Genomic DNA, 15,800 nt, shown 5'->3' on the forward strand with positions numbered 1-15,800 from the left:
GTTTCAGCACATGTTCTGCAACAGGACTTGTGTGTGGAAGTGAACTGTTAATTTTTATCCCATTATGAACCACCTGGTCAATTCACTATTACTTTTATGGAATAAAACTTCTCTGTGCTGATCCCAGCGCTGACTTCCCTCTTTACCTGGTGTTTCTTCTCAAATTTTCCATCTCTGATCAGAATATTTGACTCCTTCTTAGGAAGTAAAAAGTGTCTTGAAGATTTAAAGTGCTAAGTGTTTTGGGCTTCACTTTTAAATATGCTGATCAGCTCTAGTTTCAGTCAAAGGTCATGGGAGCTGAGGCTCCTCTGGAAGGTAAGCTCCGTTATCTGATAACCATTTCTCTCTCTCTCTCTCCTGGTGTGTTTGTAAATTATTGAGGGCCACACTGTGGAGCTCAAGTTGGTGAGCAACTACTCACATTGACTTCACCAGCATAAATAAGAGCATCACAATCTGCCCCTTAATGAATAAATTAGTATTACAAATGTTTTCTCCACTTCAGTTGTTATGGCTCTGATTCAGCAAAGCATTTAAACTCATGTGTAACTTCAAGCACCTGAGTAATCACATCTCTATTCAGTGAAGCACTTGAGCACACTGAACTTGAATGCTTAAAGTTTAACACATACTTAAATGTTTTGCTAAATCAGAGTCTAAATGGGTCTAACACTTTCACCCTGTAAGTCTCCTAACTGGCTTCATAATTGACTCTCTCCCACAGTCCTTGAAAAGCCATAATATACTATATGAGCTGAGACCTGCCACATCTCTCTGCATGTGGAAAACATTTGAATCTTGTGCGCACAAGTCTTCATACACAGCTGTAAGTTTTTGTCTATTTAAGAGATGCATTTTTATGAAATATGCAGGACGTGGGCGGGTGCTCAACAGCAGAGACTTGTCATACTGGGGATCATAAATACAAGTCAGGATGAAAGATGTTATTCCTCAACCTCCATCCCTCTGGGCTGTCCCCATGGGTTTTTCTCATCATTGCAAGTTCAGCTTTGAAATGAAGAGCAATTAAGGAAGGCATGGAAGCAGACCATGGGAGTTATTGCGTGTGAAGGTTCTGACACTAGGGCACCACATAAATGCCTGCTGGTGGGAAAGCTTTTCTCCTCTCCATATTTTCGCTCATTGAGAACCTGGGGAGTCCACTTGTTGGTGTGTATGTGCCGTGAGTCATGACTCAATCGCATAGAGTAATAGACATGAGAAAGAGGAGTGACTCTCCTGTCTTGCAGTTGGTGGGTCACTGCTTGATTCCCACTGTAAAATGACACCCTTATGGAAGGGTCAACAATAAAATAGTTTCTCTTCCCAAAACACAGGAGTCAATAGGTCTTTATGGTCATTCTCTGTTCTCACACTTTGTCAATGCTTTGTGCTGGATAAAAATAACATGGGTTTTTTTTAAGAGCAATAAGTAAGTATACATTGTCTTCCATTGCAGTGATGCATGACCCTTTATACAACTTTATATGATGCATGACCCTTATACAACTTCAGTGCAGTCAGGAGAGTTTTGCAGTTTTTTCTACCTAATGGTATGTCTAGACTGCAAATTAAGGTGTGAATGTAGCACAGGTAGGCATACCCATACTAGCTTTAATCTCACTAGAACAGGTAACAATAGCATTGAAGACATGGTAGCCCAGACTTCAGCATGGTCAAGCAACCCAAGTATGTACTAGGATTCCATGTGGGCTTGTACTAGGGTAGCTAGCCTGTGCTGAAGCCCATGCTGCCACATCTTCACTACAGATGTTACCAGTGCCAGCTGGATTAAAGCTATTGTGGGTAGTCATGCCAGCACTACAGGATTGGCCAAACCTGTGGACGCGGCAGGTAAACAAACTGGCCCGGCCCGCCAGGGGCTTTCCCTACGCAAGTGGTGTCCCAAGTTCAGGAAACACTGCTCTAGATAGTTACTACAATTGAACAAACATGGTAATTGCTTGTGAAAAATATATACATACATTTTTGCATACACAATGGTGTACTCACAATTATAAAAAGCTGTAGCGTAGATACACCATACGTGAGAAATGGCAAAGACCAACTCAATAGGGCAAGCTACATTTGCTTTTCTGACTTTAGGTTGCTCATCCTTTCATTTCTAGGTTTTATTTTACAGTGAAGTATTCTTTTTGTGGAATCAATTTAGTTAAAGTAAATTTGGTGTTCATAACTGACAGCCTTAGAGACTGAAGTCCTGTGCCAGCAGAATAATACAAAATGAGCATTAGTAGTTTACTCGCCTCATCATCTTAATGTAGCTCCAGCCTGCTTCTAGGTGTAAGATGGTAGTTCAGTCTCCACTTCCATTCAACCTTAGGTATCTCCGGTGATACTGCCAATAAATTGGCAATTGTGATGACATCCTCCAAACAAGGCCCTAGATTAAAAATACCAGCTCATTTCACATAACTCACTCAACAATCTTTCTACTGATTTGGGCCACACTCAGACCAGTACTTAGAGAAGAACGAACGGACCAGAGTTTTAGAATATTAAATACTTTATGCAAGTGTATGTACAATTATGGCATTTGTGAGTCCTGTTGCATTAATTATGACCCTTTTCTCCAGGCCAATGGGAGCTGCTGGAAGTGGCGTGGGCTGAGGGACATACTGGCTGCTGCTTCCAGCAGCTCCCATTGGCTTGGAGCAGCGAACCGTGGCCAGTGGGAGCCGCGATTGGCCAAACCTGTGGACGCGGCAGGTAAACAAACTGGCCCGGCCCGCCAGGGGCTTTCCCTACGCAAGTGGTGTCCCAAGTTCAGGAAACACTGCTCTAGATAGTTACTACAATTGAACAAACATGGTAATTGCTTGTGAAAAATATATACATACATTTTTGCATACACAATGGTGTACTCACAATTATAAAAAGCTGTGCCTAGTTTTTCAGAAATGGCTGTTGATTCTAGATGCCTCCGTTTCTGGGTACCCAACTTGAGACACCTTATTTTGAGGCCTGACTTTGAGAAAGTGCTGAGCATCCACTCTAAAAATTAGGCCCTTTTCATGCACTTCAAGTTGGGCATCTAAAATATCTAGTTGCTTTTTAAAAATGTAGGCCATGACTATGTTTTTTATATCCTCTCCCCTACCAGTAATTTATGGTCTTTTGGACTTGAGTAGTTGGAAAACAGAAAAAAAAAAGTGACAATGTTTGTGAAATAAAGTTTCAGTATTTCACTGACAATGCTTTTTCCTAGGGCTGTCAATTAATCACAGTTAACTCATGCGATTAACTCAAAAAAATGAATCACACTTATAATAATATAATACCAATTGAAATTTATTAAATATTTTTGGATGTTTAACTACATTTTCAACATTGATTTCAATTACAACACAGAATACAAAGTGCACAGTGCTCACTTTATATTATTATTTTGTATTACAAATATATGCACTGTAAAAATGATAAACAAAAGAAATAGTAATTTTCAATTCACCTCATACAAGTACTGTAGGGCAATCTCTTTATCATGAAAGTGTAACTTACAAATTCAGATTTTTTTTTTTTGGTTACATAGCTGCACTCAAAAACAAAACAATGTAAAACTTTATAGCCCACAAGTCCACTCAGTCTTACTTCTTATTCTGCCAATCGTTAAGACAAACAAGTTTGTTTACATTGAGAGGAGATACTGCTTCCTGCTTCTTATTGGATCGTTATCAAGCAGAACCCATCAACAGCATGGATGTGTGTCCTCTGGAATGGTGGTTGAATCATGAAGGGACATATGAATCTTTAGCGCATCTGACACGTAAATATATTGCAACGCCAGCTACAACAGTACCATGCAAACAACCATTCTCACTTTCAACTGACATTTTAAACAAGAAGCAGGCAACATTATCTCCTACAAATTGTAACCAACCTTGCTTGTCTGAGTGATTGGCTGACCAAGAAGTAGGACTGAGTGGACTTATAGGGTCTAAAGTTTTACATTGTTCTATTTTTAATGCATTTTTTGTACATAATTCTACATTTGTAAGTTCAACTTTCATGATAAAGAGATTGCACTACAGTACTTGTATGAGGTGAATTGAAAAATATATGTTTTTTTGTTTTTTACAGTGCAAGTGTTTGTAATAAAAATAAATATAAAGCGAGCACTGTACACTTTGTATTCTGTGTTGTAATTGAAATTAATATATTTGAAAAGATAGTAAATATCCAAAAATATTTAAAATAAATGGTATTATACTGTTGTTTAACAGTGCAATTAATTTTTTTAATCGCTTGACAGCCCTACTTTTTCCTCAACATTTTCCACCCAGTTCTAAAGAGGACAGCAGGCTCTGGGGAAGCAAAATGTTTATCCACTTCAACTTTTCTATATCCTAAACAGTTTAAGAAACAAAATAAACTTGAACTATGTACCTTAGTCTATGCAACAAACTCATGTGTCTTGTCCATCCTTTCCCTGAGACTTCACCCCAGCATTAACAGATCTCACGCTCTACATTTCTGCAGAGGCTTTTCCTCATCCCTTTGTTGTTTGAGCTGCACTGTCTGTTACCAATAAAAGGGATTACTCAATGTTATTCTTTTCGGCAAAAAGTTGACTAAGGGATTCCTTATAGACTCAGTCTCTGGTGCCTGGCCCCTGCAGACACAATACACAATTTTGTATAATAGTCTAAAAAAACAGTTAATGCATGTAATTCATGTGGGGGAGAAGAGGGGTCTTATATCCAATTCAGAGCAGACAAATGCATGTGCAAAAGATATATATGGCCAGATCCTCAGCTAATGTAAATCAGAGTAGCTTCATTGAACTCAATGGAACTGTGTAGATTTGACACCAGGTAAGGATTTGGCCCATACTGGCTTGGTTGAGTTTGGGTGTAAATTTAAGAGTGGGATGAGAATAATGAAGGCAGCTGTCATAAAACCTATTTGGTGAGTATTTGGGGTCTATACAGGGAGAATATGGAACAGTTGGAAAGGTGAAATTCATTCCTCCTCAACCCAGGGCTAGGTATGAAGCTGCTCTGAAGCTCCTCCATAGTTTCTTTTCTAGCCTGTTAGTTGCAGCCCTTCCATTTGAGGTGTATAGGTTACTGGGCCCACTTGTTCTGTGTAAATGTGGACCTCTGACTTCTGCCTTGGCCAAACTTGGCCCATCACACTTGGCCTTCAGTGCCAGACAGAGGCCCTGCAATGGGCAGTGCACCCCACATCTGCCCCTGAAGGGGTTAAGATGCCTAGGTGGGCCAATTAACCTGCAACTGGAGGAGGAACCAAGGAGCAATGAGGACTAATTAAAAGATTAAGCTCATTTGGACAGTAACAGGTGGGGCTTGTATAAAGCCAGGGAGCTGAGGGCAGAAAGGGGTGGCAGGGAGGAGGTCTGCAGTCATTCTCTTAGAGGTTAGGGAGAGCATGGAGCTTGGCCTAGAGGGAAGTGCATACCTTGAGGAAGGTGGAGAAGGAACCTGATAGAGGTGACATAGGAAGCAGTCCTGGGAAATAGCAGTAAGGAGTGAGACAGGGCAGACCTTAGTGACTGGTTGTAGGGTCCATAGGCTGGAACCTGGAGAAGAGGGTGTGTGTATGTGTGGGAGGGGAGGGATCTCCTATTAGCTGCTGAGGAAGTGACACCATTGAGGGGCAGGGAATTGGAACACTGCCTGGGATGGTGGGTGCAGAGAGGCTTTGGTACTCAACCCTCCCACACGCCCTGCCCTAGAAGGTGAAAATTACGGTGACTAGATCAGAGAGCCCAAGCCCTAAAGGGGGACCAGTTGAGTCCTGAGAGAGAGAACATCTGCAGGAAGGGGAGTCAGATTGGCAGAGCTAATCCCTGGCTGTGGCCACAAAGAGGTGATCCAGTGATGAGTAGAGCACCCCATGACAGACCCTTCCTGTGGCATGCTGTGGCTGAGCTGGCATCTCTGTGAAGACAGATGATGCAACCATTCCTAGACTTAAAGATATTGGGATTGGGACTGGGACTGGGACATGCTCATCAGAGGATCTTGGACTCCGGAATTCACCTGCCTAGCTTGCCCAAAAAAGCCAGAGTTAGTTGAGCTTTGGGGCCATGGTGAAAGGCTCATCTTTTTCTGAGCATTTTGCCACAGGATGGAATGGATGAGTTGGGGGTCATTTATACTGGGAAGGCCTTTCTCATGAGAAGTAATTGGGCATATATGATAAATATAAAGCATGAAAATAAAGAGCAAACTCCAATTCTACCTTGAAAGGTTGGTTACATGGGTAAAGTCCTAGACTGGGACTCAGGAAATCTGGCTTCAGCTCCCAACTTTGCTACAGATTTCTTGTGTGGCCTTTGGCAAGTCCCTTAACTCCTATGGCCTTCCGTTTTCCACCTGTGAAGGAGGATAGTAATACTTCCTTTCTCTCACCCTCTGTCTTGTTTGTTTAGCTTGGCAGCAATCTGGGGTAAGACTGTTTCTTATAATATGTATGTAGAGTGCATAGTGTAATGGGCCCTGGTCTTGGTTGAGAGTCCTTTTAAAAACCACCATAATAAACAATAATAGGTGGGAAAGTGAAGCTTTGTCACTCCAGAAACAACCGCCAAAATAGACACATCCCAGAAAAACATGTGTGCATAGCTTTCTCTGTGGAAATATTCTTGTTGAAAAATTATATTCCACACTCACCTTCTTTTATAACATGATCAAGAGCATTCATAATTTCAATTTTTTTTTTAAATCCTGTCGTCTCATTTTTAAAAAGCTGACACTTTCACAGAGGTAAGGTTATGGCTGAACATTCTAGAAACCGCTTATGCACCAGACTGAAAATTAGAAATCGGTCTGAAGTGTTTGTCATATAAAATCAGGGAATCTGTATCCACAGAAACAGTGGAACATATGCCAGAGGAATTCTGTGTTGTCTCACTTTCTGGTTGTGAGTTAAAGACGTATTCAGTGACATTGCCCCTCCCAGCAGTTCTGCATGTTTAGAGGCTGCAGTTTTACCAAAGGGGATCTCCAGAGAGGACTCTGGCTGGTGATAAGCATTGTTTTAACTCAGGAGATGTGCTTACTGGAAAGAGGACTTGAATAAGTATTGCATTTCATGGGAAGCGCCAAGGAAAGCAAGCAGACATCACCACTGCATTGTAGTTGTCTGTGGTGTAATCATAAAATACATATTTCTGTATTCTTCAGCAATGTATTGTCTAGAAGGTGCTGATAAATATGAGCTTCCAAGTTCGCAGGGTGCATACCACAGCACACCAAGAAATCTAAACCAGCTGCACCACAAAGAACACATCAAAGGGAGACAAAGTATTTTTAGTGTTGAGAAGACACTGATGACAACCATCTCACTTGTGGTGTTATATTATCTGAGACATTTCAGTTACTTTCTTTCATCACTTGGAACTTATCAACATTTTCAGCTGGAAATCACATTAGAACACAGCAGCAATGATTCTGGTGTTACCTTCAGACTCGCACAGTAATGTTGTGAGCCAACAATACAGTCTTATTTTCAGGATAAGCAGCTGAGAATGGAAAGAGGAGCTCTTTTCTCGAGTTTTCTTTCTCCCACATCATTTCTGTGTCACAGGAAATAATGTAACAGCCTGCCAGCTGCTCTTTGCTATGTATCATCTGCACAAATGCTACAGACACACACTAGCTGCTGTGAGAATGTTCAGTCTGAGCTGAGAGACACTCAGTGACTCACACTGTTTTCCACAGGAATTGAAATTATGGGGGGTGTTTGAATTCAAGGGGGCAGGGGAGGGAGGGTCAGGGCTGATGAGGGATGAGACCATGAGGGTGAAGGTGGGCTGTATGGCACCATAGTAAAAACTGAAAAATGTTTCATGACCATTTTATTAGATTTAACTCATGTTTTAAAATCATCACACATTAAAGTTGGCTACTCAAGCCTTCTATGAAGCACTACATCTACATCCTTCTTGGTTTCTTGTTATAATTTTGCACAACTCTGTTAATGAACTTCTTGAATGCCATGCATTCATCTTTGGTGGCTTTTCGTGTGTCTGGTACTTCCATTCCTTCAATTGATATGCTCATTAGTTCATTCACATGATCAGGCAGAAGGCAACTTCTTTCAGAACACAACATTCTATTCAATGATGAAAAAGAACACTCAACTGGGAGTAGTAAGAGATGAATTCCTACTTCTTTCATTCCAGGCAACATAGCATAAAGCAGCCTGGGGGGCGGGGGGGGGGCCCCGCCAGGGGGGGCTCGACTCCCCCCCGCGCCAAGCAGGGGGCGGGCTCCTTTCCTTCCTGGGGGCGGCATGGTGGTGCGTGGACCCTGCGGTCCCGTCCCCCCGGGGGCCCTGGGACCTGGCGCAGGCCCTGGGGAGCTCAGGAAGAGAAGAGCGGGAGAAGAGGGCGGCGGAGGGCACCGCGCTGCTTGGGGCAGCCTATTTCTAGACGCCCCTGCCCACAAAACTCCGGGCCTCCTGCCTCCTCCCGCGCGCGCGCCCCCCCCCGGGCTCCTGCTCACGCTCCGCGCCACTCCCGCAGCCCTCAAGGACGCCCTGGCATAAAGATCGGGTCGAGCTACTAGTGATGATAAAAAAGAAGTTGAAGTCAAATCTTCATTCATTCATCATATGATATTCCACTCTGTGTTCAAATTCTCTATTCTGTCCTGAGCACATGGCAGCCCCATTGCTGGTAGTGCCTCACTCCACTCAACTGTCAGTGTTTTATAGGACAGGGATCTGTAAAAGCTACATAGAGGTTGAGTAGAATCTAGAAGTCGCTGTGGTAGATTTTTAAGAATTAAGTCTGTACTTTTTTGGTTGTCTTAACAAACACTTCTTGTTCTCTTCACTTAAGGATTCAATATAAATGCCTTCATTAGTCAACTTCTGGCCTGAAGTCTTTGCTTCTTCAAGTACTTTTTCAATGGATACTTTTTCTGGTTGATCCAAATGTAGTTTCTATTGCTGGACAGTTTCTATTGCTGTTGTAGCAGATGCCTGGATGGCATTATTTAATTACCCAAGTGGTTTCAACAGTAGACTTATGTCATGGAGTGTGTGGGAGTCTGGGCCCTGCACCCTCACTTCCTGCGATTTACCGTGACTCTTAGCCAGCCAGTAAAATGGGCAGTTTGTTAGATGACAGGAACACAGTTCCAAACAGAGCTTGTAGGTACAAGCAGGACCCCTTAGTTAAGTGTCTTGGGGGGAGGGGGGGAGGGAGCTTAGACCTCAGCCTTGGGGTTCCCTCCATTTTCCCAGACTGTTTCAAACTGAAAACCCTCCTTCAGCAGTTTTACCCAGTCTTCCGCTGGCTCCTCCTCCAGCCTTTGTCCAGTTTCCCAGGCAGAAGGTGTCACCTGGCACCATCCCCCTCCCGACTCAGGTTACAGGCTTAGGTATCGTCACTCAAGTAAAGTCACTCCCTGCTATCCCATCCCCCATGCAGACAGTCCCAGTAAAAGTAGACGACATTCCCAGGTCAGTCCGCCCCGCTCCCTACTGCGTCACAACTTACAAGAGAGAGAATGGCAATAGTCTTCTCTGACCATAATAGCAAAAGTAATCCACCAGCCTCACTACTTAGATCCATCCCATCTTGGTAGATACTTTCCAAAGCCAGTAATAATGGCTGGAGTAATTTTAAGAGAACAGCCAAGATCGCTCATGAGAAAGCCAGAGGGTTTTCCCAGGATGGACTAATTTGAACTTCAGTCCCAGTGTATCTTCTATATTTTCCAAGATATTCAGTCTTTATGGACTATTGCTGAAAAAAAGAATATAATGAAGACATTAAATTTATAGCTTTTTTAATGTCTGTTGAAGATTCTGCAGCTTGTACTAACGCTAATTGGAGTAGATGGTCTCTGCAGTGTGTATAGGAGAGATTAGGGTTACACTTTTCTCTGAGCAAAGCTTGTACTTCACCATGTCTTCCAGAAAAATTTGCAGCTCCATTAAATGCACAAGCAGCCATCTGATTAGAGTCCAATTGACAAGCATTTAACTCTTCTAAGATGTGGGTTGTCACAGATGTTGCTGATGTGTCTTCTATAACTTGAACATCTAGAAATGCATCTACTAGCCTACCACTGACATCAAGATAACGTACACAATGACTTAATAGTTGATGCCCATTTGCATCGGTGCATTCATCAGCCATGTATGCAAATTTTTTGAATGTGGTGAGAGAGTTCTTCATTTTTTCAACTGTTGAGTCTTTCACTGTTGTACCATATGCTTCTAGCCAGTCAATTGAGTTTCTTGCAGAAAGATAGTGAGCATTTGCTGGTCTTGTTGAGAACCAGTGTTCAACATCAGGATGAACAAGTGATAATGCACTTAACTTTGGCCTCCAGTTTGTAGTGTGTGGTATCTCTTGCTTAAATAGAAAGTATGAGGCCACAACCATGTTTGTTCGCATGAACTGTGTTGTGTCTCCAGTATTCTTAACAGCCTCATTAACACTCACAGATGTTGTCCGTGGTCAGTGGAGACTCAGAGTTCAGAGGTTCTTTCCCATGAGTTCATCTGCCAGGTGTGGGGCAAGAAGGCACCTTGCTCATTCCTCCAGCTGCTCACTGTTCACTCTGGCCAGTGTTGTTCATTGTTCCACTATTCACTCCATCGCTCTGTTGCCAGTGGCCCTTCACTGTCACCTTCTGCTGCTACCTGCCACTGTGACCTCTGCAAGTTGGCCTCTTGAGGTTCCACCCAGCTCTCATCAATTTCAGCTGAGCTCTCAGTGGGGGAACCTCACTGCTAGTGCAGACGGTGCTGTCTCTTCCACAGAAACACTGTCCCACAGCAGGTCTAAGCACTTAGACCTGATTATCAGTGTTTTCAGCTGTAGTGGTCACTTAACAAAACAAAAGACTATCCATGGAGCCTAATCAGCTCTGTCTTTAAACAGTACAGAGGGGCAGGTCAAATAGTCCTTGTGACTCAGGCAGACCATCAAGCAAAACACTTGTCCCCACACTCTCTCTTGATGCCCTCAATCAGCACAGGCCAAGTACAGTTCTACTGCCATTTACTCATACAATAAGAATAACAACATTTCATTACCCTCTCCCCCACCCCCCACATTCAAGTGATTTGTAACCCAACCCCAGCCAAAATCTATCACTTGGGCAACACAGCTCTGTTTGCTGGATACCTAGGTAGACCAGGTGTGGCTATAAATACAATCTGGTCCTGAAGCCTTTCCCTCCAGCCCCCAGCTCATCACTAGCTGTCAGGGAGAGCTCATTTAGACTTTGCTTACAAATCATCATTTGAAATTATTAGGTTGGCCAGCATCACCAAAATGAATGCACTGACATTGTCATAAAAAACAACAGCTGTATAAGGAAGCTAGTCTATGTTCATACTTTTCAAATCTATTATACTTTTTCAGATACACCTATTTTATCACTTTATATGCATTTAAAGTGTATATCAATGTTTCAACTTCAATTCAAATTTCCAAACAATCACTAAATTGGCAACACTGCTTGTAACTAGTTAACAAAACTGGGGTGGGGGGTATTGGGGAAATTCAGGGGGGTGTATAGGGAAATGCCTGGTGACTTCTGCTTTCATTCATTGGGACCCTTCCATTTGCGCTGCTCCAATGACTATTCCTGTTCAAAGGTTCTCTTCCAGCAGACAGCTTGGGTATATATCAGTGTTTATTAAGAACCGGTCTCCGTGATGTTACTGAGCATAAGCTGAGATCCAAGCAGCATGACCTTTCCTGCCCAGCCATGTCTTGTGAGGGCTGTAATTAAACTGCCTCTAGTCAGTCCATTTCTCCAGGGAGAAGAGATGCCAGGCCAGCACAAAGAGTTTATTATTTATAGAAGGCAAAGAAGAAAGTAAAGAAATCATTCAGGGCCAGATTCTGCCCGTATTACTCATGCTATGTCACTCCTTAGTCTCATTTGGAATTATTTGGAAGTAAGTTACTGCCTCCCAATAGGCAGAGCAGGGATTGACAAGCTTTGGCATGCGGCTCGCCAGGGTAAGCCCCCTGGCAGGCTGGGCCAGTTTGTTTACCTGCCGCATCTGCAGGTGGGGCCGATTGCGGCTCCCACTGGCCGCAGTTCACTGCTTCAGGCCAATGGGAGCTGCAGGAAGCGGCGGCCAGCACATCTCTCAACCCGTGCTGCTTCCCGCAGCCCCTATTGGCCTGGAGCAGTGAGCCGCGGCCAGTGGGAGCTGCAATCGGTGGAACCTGCGAACGCGGCAGGTAAACAAACTGGCCCAGCCCACCAGGGGGCTTACCCTAGCGAGCCGCATGCCAAAGGTTGCTGATCCCTGAGGTAGAGCAACTCTCTCACTTTGTCTGATATAAACATTCAAACATGAAGGAGGATGAAATAATCTGGCTTTTAGCGAGGACTGGATTCTGAACAGTGCATGTGTGAACTGTAGAGAGAGAGGCAAATGAAGAACACTACTGATCTCACTCTGAGTCTATAAGAGATCATTTTTTGGAGTGCAGCTACATAAAATAAAGCCCCTGTTTTCACATTAGTGATGTTCAGCACATTGGTCATGATGCTGCAGTTCTTAAAGGCATGTAACTCTCTCTGAAGTCAATCAGAGTTTTACCTGAATACGAACTGCAAAAGGCTAGAGGGCTACATATGACCTTCCTAAAACTGTAGCATGCCAGAACCTCAGATGGTATAAACCAATTTAGCACCATTGAATTCAAAGGAACTGTGCTGATTTACACCAGCAGAAGATCTAGTCCAGAATTATTATAACAGTAATTATAGCAGTACCTATTCAGATAGTGCCTAGCAGATGAGACCTGACCTATACAGACACATATCACCAGAAAAGCCACTACAATGGCACAATGAGCAGAAGGAACAAGTGACTTGTAAGCAGGTCCATCGAACTACATCTATCTCCTAGAAATGGCTGTGCCCCATTAGCAAGAGAATGGAGAGGAGCATGTACTGCAGGCGGCTTGTTCTGCAGACAAAGAGAGAACTTCATTTAGCAGGGCTGTTAATTATGGCAGGGGGAAGTACGATACACTGGGAGCCAGGGGTCTGTAGAACTTTGCCCCAGCTCTGCTAGTTTAATAGTTCGCTATATGCCCCAGCATCTATTTATTTACTTGAGTGATGGGGGCGGGAAGCAGAGGGGAAATGGAATGAGCTGATTGTGCTAACATTCTTCTTAATGCACTTTGTCATGACTACAGTTAGTAAGCCATAACTTATGGCATTAGCCAAATGACTGGTACCATACTACATTACTGAGGAATCTGTTAGTGTTGGGAAAGAATGTAAAAATTCAGACCCAGATATCCTGAAATATCCTTCTATTAAAAGAATTGAAACAGAGGCTGTTCTTATTTTTTCCATATGTGCCAACAAACTAGAAAAGTTTATCACACTGCAAAGTTCTTCTTCACGCAGCACACAGTCAACTTGTGGAACTCCTTACCTGAGGAGGTTGTGAAGGCTAGGACTATAACAGTGTTTAAAAGAGAACTGGATAAATTCATGGTGGTTAAGTCCATAAATGGCTATTAGCCAGGATGGGTAAAGAATGGTGTCCCTAGCCTCTGTTCATCAGAGGATGGAGATGGATGGCAGGAGAGAGAACACTTGATCATTGCCTGTTGGGTTCACTCCCTCTGGGGCACCTGGCATTGGCCACTATCGGTAGACAGATACTGGGCTAGATGGACCTTTGGTCTGACCCGTTATGGCCGTTCTTATGTTTTTATGCAGTTATGCAGACTTCACCCATAGAACAGCCTAGTGTTCATTCAGTCCACTCGGTGGTTTCACTGAAGGGAATGAATTTGTGGGATTATGCCAGGGTATACCTAAGAGTGAGGAATATATATACCACTCAGTTACTCCCTCTCAATAGGCAGAGCAAGTCTCTAACCTTGTCTGATATAAACAGGGGATAAGAGATGCCAGTCACAGAGAAGAGTACAGTGAGTCAACCAAATGAAGAGCAGAAACTGTATATGCAGAGTTGGCCCAAGGTCAGGGCCTTGCATCTCCCAAAAGCTGGGGGGGAAACAAAACACCAGGAAACACTGCTTGAAATGAGGGGCCCTTGAGAATTTGACCCCTGTAAGAACAGGTTCTGGGATGCCTAGGGCTGCTTTGACTGTAGGCATTTAAAAAGTATCCTGTGCCCATAACCCAGCCCATAAAGACTCATAGACTTTAAGGTCAGAAGGGACCATTATGATCATATAGTCTGACCTCCTGCACAATGCAGGCCACAGAATCTCACCCACCCACTCTTGTAACAAACCCCTAACCTATGTCTGAGTTACTGAAGTCTTCAAATTGTGGTTTGAAGACCTCAAGCTGCAGAGAATCCTCTAGCAAGTGACCCGTGCCCCATGCTGCCGAGGAAGGCAAAAAACCTTCCTCTTACCCCCATACCATTATACTATAGATTATCTGGTCTTTCTTATTGCTATTGAGACTATTAGTGAAGAAAAGCACCCAGGTGCCCTCTTTGGCCAGCACTGACTACTTCAGAAGTCCTATCTCCCAGCCCCTGCTTGGAGACTTTCCACCTCCAGGACCCTTTGTCCAACAGCAGATACTAGTGAATTCAAATACTAAATTTCATGACCTCTTTACTATTACTTTGATCATATATAGCACCCTTCATCCTAATGTGCTTTCCTATGCAGTACACATACAGGAGCCACTTAGCCATCTGTGATGGTGTTCACGCCACACTTGCCCTGAAGGAGTTAATGTAGGCTAAGAAGGGGACCAATTAACCAGACAGGGCACAGCTGAGGGGAATCAGGTGGTTTCAGTAATCCCCTGACTGAATAATGCAGGAGCCCACCATCTGAGAAGGAATGAGCTGGGCTGGGTTTATAAAGACAGGAAGTTGGCAGCAGGTGTGCAATGCAATGCAAGGAAGGACAGGACTCTGTGGGAGAAGGGTGGTGTGTTTGGGGGCTACAGAGCCCACAGTAGCCTACAGTTACTCCCTGGCAGGGGAGTTTTGGGGCTAGCAAACCCAGAGAAGGTTTTTTGGGGGTGGAAGCCAGAAGGTTAGGAAAGACTCAGGGAAAATGCAGTAAGGTGCAGAATGGAATAGACCTAGGCTGCTGATTGGAGGGTCCCTAAGCTGGAACCTGGAGTAGAGGGAAGGCCTGGGGAAGTGGGACCAGCTGGGCAGTGAATGGGAAGACTGCCTGAGTCATTCATCAGAAGAGACTTTGATACCCTGGAAGAGGAGGACACATGTAACTTGGCCAGAGGCTAAGCCATGAACACAGATCATCTTGCCTCACTGAGAGCCAGGAAGAGAAGGCACAGTGTGCCTGTGCCAAGAGGTGGAAAGGAGGCTTTGGACCTGGATTCAGCTATTCCCCAGACTGACCAAGGGGGGCGGGGTGCAACAGCAGTGAGCAGGCTGTGACACCATGGCTGAAATACAGCCTCTGCTGCTGAAAACACAGCAACCACCTAACAGTTCACATCAACAGAACAGTTAGTGGAGAACATTACCAATTTAACTTGGGGGAATTTAGGTGTTATAAAGAACTTTAGTAACCCAGATTAGTATTTAACCAGAACATCCAGGTTATTGTGTCTCCTCATGTGAAAATTTTATGAGCCCTTTAATAACCAGAAGTGTCTGGCACCTTGATCTTACATCTCATCTGATGAAAGCCCTCACAAACTGCAGTACCCCAACACCAACTAGAGTATTAATTCAGTACCTTGAGGGAAAAGTGCTGTTTGGTTCTGGCCAAATTCTACTCTCCTTTTACTGGTGTAAATCCAGATGAACTCCATTAATGATTACAGTTGCAC

This window comes from Mauremys reevesii, linkage group 8 (genome assembly GCF_016161935.1).
Source record: "Mauremys reevesii isolate NIE-2019 linkage group 8, ASM1616193v1, whole genome shotgun sequence".
NCBI classification, from domain to species: Eukaryota; Metazoa; Chordata; order Testudines; family Geoemydidae; genus Mauremys; species Mauremys reevesii.